This window comes from Dromiciops gliroides, chromosome 1 (genome assembly GCF_019393635.1).
Source record: "Dromiciops gliroides isolate mDroGli1 chromosome 1, mDroGli1.pri, whole genome shotgun sequence".
Lineage (NCBI taxonomy): Eukaryota > Metazoa > Chordata > Mammalia > Microbiotheria > Microbiotheriidae > Dromiciops > Dromiciops gliroides.
Genome location: NC_057861.1, coordinates 52851154 through 52859300, shown reverse-complemented (window position 1 = coordinate 52859300; position 8147 = coordinate 52851154). Strand labels below are relative to the sequence as shown.

Below are 8147 nucleotides of genomic sequence, written 5' to 3'. Positions count from 1 at the left end.
CTCACTCCTTTCCTCTCTCTTCCCTCTCCTCTCTCCCTCTCTTCTTGCCACCTCCTCCTCCTCTTCTACCTCTCCTTTTCCTCTCTCCCCTTCTGTCTCCCTTCCCCTTCCCCTTCCCCTTCCCCTTCCCCTTCCCCTTCCCCTTCCCTTCCCCCTTTCCCCTTCCCTTTCCTCTTCCCTTCCCTCTTCCCTTCCCTTCCCTTCCCTTCCCTTCCCTCTTCCCTTCCCTCTTCCCTTCCCTCTTCTCTCCCCTCCTCTCCCCTCTTCTCTCTCTCTGTCTCTGAATCTCTCTGTCTCTCTTTCTGTGTGTGTCCCTCTGTCTCTCTCCTCCCTCCTTTTTTTTCCTCTCTCTCTCTCTCTCCCCACCCCTTTTCTCTCTCCTTGGGGCGGCTCCGCTTCTAGGGCCCCGGGGCGCCGGGGGCGGAGCTGGAGCTGAGCCTGAGCTTAGCGGAGCCGGCCCCTCCTCCTTCTTTCCCTCCTCCTCCTAACCCCTCCCCAACCTGCTTAAAAGTCCAGATGCCGCCTGGGCCCCTCTAGCTGCTCCCTGGGCCGTCCCGACCCAGCCAACTACCCACCTCGAACAACCCCGGTGCGGTGGCGCCTGGCCCCGGAGAGCAGGTGAGCGCCCGCCCGCGGCCGCCGCACCCGCACGCAGGCTGAACTCCTGGGGCCTCCTTCCCCAGGTGGTGCTGGGAGGACAGAGTGAGGGAAGGAAGGGGCCGAGGAAGGGGTTGTTTCTGAAATAGTCCCAAGGAAGGTCTGCCCCACCGTTCCCCTGTCCCAACAGGTGGGGCAAAAAGCTTAGCTCCTTAGTCCGGATTGGGGTGGAAATCAGCAGGGTAGGGGATGAGGGAGGGAGGAGCTCCCCCCCCCCCACTCGGCAGTGTTCCCACCTGTCAGCAGGTGTCTCCTCAGACCACTTCGGTCCCAAGCGCTGGCTTTATTCTCCAAGAGTGGGATGGATTTGGGCTACAGGGAAGGGAAGGACTTCTCTTTACTTTTCTAATGGGGACACTGAGTTTTTGGCTCCCAAGCTGGAGATGAAGATGCTGGTAAACGCTAGGAAAGAGGACCGTCGGCTTGGTCTTGTGACCTTTGCTTCTAATGAACTTGGTTTAGAGGGGGTGCGGGGCTGAAGAGGGAGGATGGGTCCTGGGCTGCCAGACGGGGGGCCTGGGGTTCCAGTCCTGATATCACCCCTGATCCAGTATGTGGCCCCCAGTAAGTCCTTCCTTGGTCCCAGCCTCAGTTTCCTTATCTGTAAAGCAAATGGCTCATGTTAAGTAATAATCTCTGCGGTCTCTTCTTGCTCTGACTTCCTAAGGGTGCTAGCAGTTCTCAGGTGTTTCTAGTTATCTCTCTTGGGCTTTAAGATACCCAAGGAAAGCTGTGTGCCCTCCTGCGGTGGGTCATTCTATCTGGCGAGTTCAAGGAGGTCCTCCGGAGTGTGTATGTGGGCAGCTGGGCTGATGCTTCTAAACCCCGCCCCCCGGCTCTCCGTGACCTGGGCTCCGTGCCAAACAACCCTCCGAGGGCAGACGGTGTGAATCGCGTTTGAGAGAGGAAAACGAGGAGCACGGAACTCAAGGAATTTCGAATCACAGGATTGTAAGGCGGGAAGGAATCTTCACGCTGATCTTGTCCAACTCCTTCATTTGACAGATGGGGAAACAAGACCAGGGAGGTTAAAAGAGCGGTCCGGGGAGCAGCTAGGTGGCGCAGTGGATAGAGCACTGGTCCTAGATTCAGAAAAAACTGATTTCAAATTCGACCTCAGACACTTGACACTTACTAGCTGTGTGACCCTGGGCAAGTCACTTAACCCCAATTGCCTCATCAAAAAAAAAAAAAAAAGAGTGGTCCGGGGTTTCTGAGAGTGGTACTCGGCAGCCGGGGTGGGGTGCTGTAATCTACTGTTTGCGATCCTTATCCAGGGATCTTTCCATTATTCCGTGTTCTTCCAAGCCCCGCCCCCCAACCTATGTTCCAAGAGTCTCCCCAACTCTGATGCCTCCCCGGCTCTGACCTCCCATGTTCCAAGCACCTTTTCAGCTCTCACATCTTATATCTCAGGGCATCCTTTGTTCTGTGTTCCATAGGATCTCAGCATTTCTAAGTCGTTTGGCACTGAACCTGACCTTCCTTTATCCTCTGGCTCTTTGTCCCACTCTCTTCCTACCCCTGAGGAATAGTCACTAATAGTCGCTGGAAGTGAAGATGCCAGGATACCTGAGGATTCACATCCCGGATTTCTGACAAGGGTGTGTGTGTATCTGTGTGTGTGTGTGTGTGTGTGTGTGTGTGTAGGGGGGGGGTGTCAGTTCAGATAGTTGTCTAAGAGCCTGATTTATAACTGTATTTTGGGGGCAGCTAGGTGGGGCAGTGGATAAAGCACTGGCTCTGGATTCAGGAGGACCTGAGTTAAAATCCAGCCTCAGACACTTGATACTTAATAGCTGTGTGACCCTGGACAAGTCACTTAACCCTCATTGCCTTGCAAACAAACAAAATAACCCCTGTATTTCTAGGATGTCTTCTGAGTCTTCCCTGACTAAAAAGTAGGCTAAAAGAAAAAAAAAAGCAAGGCTGAAAAGACCTCCCTACTGCCCCCCTCCCCTTTTCTCATCCAATTCCAGGGCCCCACTCTCAGAGAATGGTCAGAAATTCTACCCCGGCTCCCCTCAACACTCCCGTCCCCTGACAAATTAGACCTCAGGAAGTTGGGCAGGGGCTGAGATTATCTGTAGAATACTTTGGTTTTCCTACAAGGAAAGGAGATTCAGGCAGGAGCAACTTTTGGACAGGGAGCCTAAAAGGGATGATTGGACTGTCGCTAAGAAAATTTGTTTTGAGGGAGTCACAGTGCTAGCCTGGGGTCAGGAGTGGGGTGGTGGTGGTTCTTGCACTAACTCACTTTGGGGAAGCCTCTTTTCCTCTCTGCATCTCAGGTCCCCCATCTGTATAATCACAGGGTTGGACCAGAGAGTCTGGAAGGCCCCTCACATCTGGATGTAATATCGGTATAAGACATCATTTGCTCCCTGAGTCTGTGACTTCCTTTTTTGAAGTCTCTATTTCCTCCTCCTGGGGCCCCACTGAAGTCTTATCCCTACCCTGTTTGCCACTCAGATGGAGATAAACTGATCTCCCACTTGGCTCCTAGAAGGAGGGATGGAGGGGAGAAAAGGAAGCTGTGGGACTAGAGGAAGGTCCCTTTGACAGAAACTTTAGAACCCAGAAGGTCAGAGCTGGGAGGGCCCTTAGAACCCAGGATGTCAGAGCTGGGAGGGCCTTTAGAACCCAGGATGTCAGAGTTGGTAGTGGGGCAGGGGGCCTTAGAATATAAGAAAATAGAATGTCAGAGCTGGTAATGACCTTTGAACATATGGCATGGATTATGAGAAATAGAAAGGACCTAGGAATTCCAGTAAGTCCAAATCCTTCATTTTACAGGGGAGGAAACTGAGGCCAGGAAGGGGGGAGTGTCTTGTTGAAGGTCACATTGAGAGTCAGCTTGCTGAGCCAGCATGAGAAGCCAGGTCCTCTGCTACCAGTACAGGGCTCCTTCCAGAATACCACCTGTTATTGTTGTTGTCCATTAGGATAGATCTTCAGTATTTCATTTCTAATTTTAATAGGGAATTCTAGCACTGGGCCTTACACAGGCTGAATTTCCCATCAACCTTTGCTCCTCGAGCAGAAGTTTGCTCATTTGTAAAGCTGTGATAAAAATGTCTTCCCTACTATATTATAGGCTCTCTATCCACAAAAAATAATTATAATCGATACAATGATGACAATAGCTAGCATTTTAAAACTTGCAAGGGACTTTATATCAGAATCCAGAAGACCTGAGTTCAAATCCAGCTTTAGAACCTTTCTGGCCAAATCACTTAACTCCTGTTTGCTTCGGTTTCCTCAACTGTAAAATTGGAGTAATAATAGCACCCACCTCCCAGGGTTGTTTTGAAGATCGAATGAGATAATACTTGTAAAGCACTTAGCACATTGTAAGAGCCACATAAATGTTAAGCCATTATTATCTCATTGGATTCTCACAGCAACCCTGGGAAGCATGTGCTATTACCATTCCCACTTTACAGATGAGTGAAATGCCTTCTCATCTCTCTTCTCTGGGGCTGAGTCCCAGGTGTGGAATATGGCAGATGATGGCAGATTTTCCTATATCTTGATTCGTTTTGCTGAACTGATCCCCCCCACCCCCCTCCGCTTTTTCTATTCCTTGTTATAAGGGATGGCTCTCTAAGGGAAGGGGGAGGGAAGGATAGACTGGGAAATCTTGGTGATATAAGCAGAAAAGATAGAAATAAAAATTTATTTTAAAAGAACACCTGTCCTCTTTATCTCTCTGGGCAATAGTTTGTGGAGAGTATTGGCCCAAGGAATTCCCTGATCAACTTGATAAGCTTGAGGTAAAGGGAGCCTTTAGGACTTTGGAAAGTGGAGCAGGCATGTATAAAGGGCTATTTTTGTTAGGCATAAGAAAGGCACTCGTGTGTGTATGTGTGTGTGTGTGTAGTGGGTGGGCAGGAGTTGTTTAGGGAGGGCAGAAAAGGAACAGATTAAATCTCACTTCTTGATTTTGCCAGGGTACCAAGCTTGGCTGCATATTGCATTGTTCACCTGTCATCCTTTTTCCTTCCTCCCATCTATAACTCAGTGCTTGTTCAGGGGTATGGAGAACTTGACTGTGAGCAGGACTTGCTAAACTTGGGGAAAGGAGGTAGGGGATGGATTGTTTGGATCAAACAATTCAGCAAGCATTTATTTATTTGTCTATTTGTGAAGCAATTAGGGGTTAAGTGACTTGTCCAGGGTCACACAGCTAGAAAGTGTCAACTGTCTGAGGTAAAATTTGAACTCAGATCTTCTCCTGACTCCAGGGCCAGTGCTCTATCCACTACACCACTTAGCTGCCCCAGCAAGTATTTAGTATCTAGTTTGTGCCACTGGGATACTGTGCTGTATTCCGGATCCCTGCTTCCAAGGTGCTTAAGTTTTATAGCATCCACGGAGGGCAGCAGAGGAGTTCATATATACATACATAAATACACATATAAACATATTATTCAAGTTGTTTATTTTTTCTTTTTTGTTTTGTTTTGTTTTGTTTTGTTTGTTTGTTTGTTTTTTTAGTGAGGCAATTGGGGTTAAGTGATTTGCCCAGGGTCACACAGCTAGTAAGTGTTAAGTGTCTGAGGCTGGATTTGAACTCAGGTACTCCTGACTCCAGGGCCAGTGCTTTATCCACTGTGGCACCTAGTCACCCCAAGTTGTTTATTTTTTTAGCATTCTTTGCTTTTTAAATTTTGGGTTCCAAATTCTCCCTCCCTCTCATTCCTCTCCCACCCACCGAGAAGGCAAGCAATATGATATCAATTATACATGTGAAATCAGAAAAAAACCCATAATTTTATATTAGCCATATATTTTTTTAAAGAAGGCAAATTAAGAAAGTGAGAAAATCATACTTCAATTTGCCCTCACAGTTCATCAGTTCTCTCTCTGGAGGTGGAGAGCATTTTTTCATTATGAGTCCTTTGGAATTGTCTTGGATCATTGTATTGATCAGAGTAGCCAAGTCTTTCACAGTTGATCATCATTACAACATTACTGTTACTGTGCACAATGATCTCCTGGTTCTTCTTACTTCATTTTGCATCAGTTTGTATAGGTATTGCCATGTTTTTCTGAAACCATCTCCTTTTCATTTCTTAACAGCACAATAATATTCCATCACAATCATATACCACAACTTGTTCAACCATGCCCCAATTGATGAGCATTCCCTCAATTTCCAATTCTTTACTTCCACAAAAAGGAGCTGCTATAAATATTTTCGTACATATAGATCCTTTTCCTTTTCCTGTGATCCTTTTGGGTCAAAGGGTATGCACAAAGGGATTGCCCTTTGGACCTAGTTCCAAATTGTTCTCTAGAATGGTCAGACTAGTTCATAACCCCACCAGCAGTTCATTAGTGTACCTATTTTTCCCTAATTGCCTCCATCATTTGTCATTTCTGATAGGTGTGAGGTGGTACCTGAGAGTTGTTTTAATATGCTTTTCTCTAATCAATAGTGATTTAGAACATTTTTTCATATGGCTATAGATAGTTTTGATTTCTTCTTCTGAAAATTGCCTGTTCATATCCTTTGACCATTTGTTAATTGGAGAATGGCTCTCATTTTTATAAATTTGACTCAGTTCTATACTCAGTATATATTTGAGAAATGAAAGCTTTATCAGAGAATCCTGCTGTAGAAATTTTCCATATCACTACATTGGCTAAGGTACCTTTTAGCGAAATGTAATTTCCCTGATTATCTCTTTTAATTAGGTCTATTTTTTGCTTTTGCTTTGTCTGAGATCATAATTGCTATCACTACCTTTTTCACTTCAGTTGAAGCATGTTAGATTCAGCCCTTTATTTAACTCTGTACATGTCTTGCTGTTTCAAGTGTGTTTCTTGTAAACAACATATTGTTAGGATTCTGGTTTTTAATCCATTCTGCTATCTGCTTCCTTTTTATGGGTGAGCTCATCCCATTCACATCCACAGTTATGATTACAAACTATGTCTTTCCTTTATCCCATTTTCTTCAGTTTTTTCTTTCTCTCTTTTTAATCCTGTCCCTCCTCAAAAGTCTATTTTGCCTCTAACCACTGCCTCCCTTAATTCACCTTCCCTTTGATCATCCTCTGTATCTTTCTATTATCCCTTTCCCCACCTACTTTCCTATTGGGTAAGTTAGATTTCTATATACAATTGAGTGTGTATATCTAGTCTTCCTTCTTTCAACTAATTCCAATGAGAGTGAGATTCAAGTATTGCCTGCCACTCCCTCCTTAACTTCCCTCCCATTTTCCTTTCCGCAGTAAAAGCTCTTCCTTATGTGCCTCTTTTTTTTTTAATGTGAGAAAAATTTCCCTCTTCTATGGGAGAGGAGTTTTAAAAGATATCCTGTAGATTCTATACACTTTGATTCAAGAAATGTTTATTACTAGCTTGTTATATACAAGAATAGTTAGGTGCCAGGGATACAAAGAAATAAAATAGTACCTTCCCTCAAAGAGCTTATAATCTTTTGAGGGAACAGAACAAGGAAGAAGCAAGGAAGTAAATATAAATTATCTAGAAGTGGATACAAAGTTCTCTCAAGAGGGACAGAGGGCTAGTGGCTGGGAGGATGAAGAAAGGTATCCCTGTAAGTAGGTGGTCTGTTAACTGTGCTTGAGGAAGGAAGGGAGTCTAAGATGTAGAGATGAGGAGGGGATGAATTCCAGATTACCTTTGTAGTCCTTATAGCCTTGGACTTGCCTGCATTTTTGGAGGGCAGTGGAATCTTCCTTATTCAAAGTCTTCTGGAGGATACTGGATGACTATTTGTCTAGTATATTATTGTTGGCGGGGGGCAGTGTTCTGTTCGGGGATGGGTTGAGCTGCTAAGGTCTTTTCTTTTTTTTTTTGGTTGGGCAATGAGGGTTAAGTGACTTGCCTAAGGTCACACAGCTAGTAAGTGTCAAGTGTCTGAGGCCAGATTTGAACTCAGGTCCTCCTGAATCCAGGGCTGGTGCTCTATCCACTGTGCCACTTAGCTGCCCCCTGCTAAGATCTTTTCAAACAAAGAAAATCTGGATGTGAATGTGCCCGAGTGTATGCATGTGTGATGTACAGAAATGGGCTTATTCCAGTAAAAGTGGCTTATGTGCTTTTTCTTTATATGTGGCATTCATTTCCTGCCTCTGTGCCTTTGGCTAGCCTGTTCCCTATGCCTAGAATATTATCTCTCTTCATCTCTGCTTCTTGGAGCTAAAGTTGCAAAAAGACTTTTGAGACACACTGTATTTTGGGTTTATTTACCTATGCTCATATTTCTGCCAGTAGACTGTAAGCTCCTTGAGGGCAGGGACTGTTGAATGTTTAATTTTGTATCCCTAGTGTTTAGCACAGGATAGCCTAGGGAGAGAGACTGGAATTGTGATTTCACTGATATAGAGAACTCTCTGATGGGGAAATTCCTTTTTTTTTTTTTTTTTTTTGGTAGGGCAATGGAGGTTAAGTGACTTGCCCAGGGTCACACAGCTAGTAAGTGTCAAGTGTCTGAGGCCAGATTTGAAGGAAAT

At 45.4% G+C, this 8147-nt stretch overlaps 1 protein-coding gene across 1 annotated transcript in view; it reads left to right on the top strand.

Moving 5' to 3' along the window:
* The first annotated feature begins 524 nt into the window (after positions 1 to 524).
* ATP8B3 (ATPase phospholipid transporting 8B3) overlaps positions 525 to 8147 on the top strand; it is a 92298-nt gene continuing 84675 nt past the window's right edge. Inside the window, exon 1 of the mRNA XM_043990392.1 lies at positions 525 to 618. The gene's annotated coding sequence lies outside the window, so the exon portion shown is untranslated. The remainder of the gene's footprint in view (positions 619 to 8147) is intronic.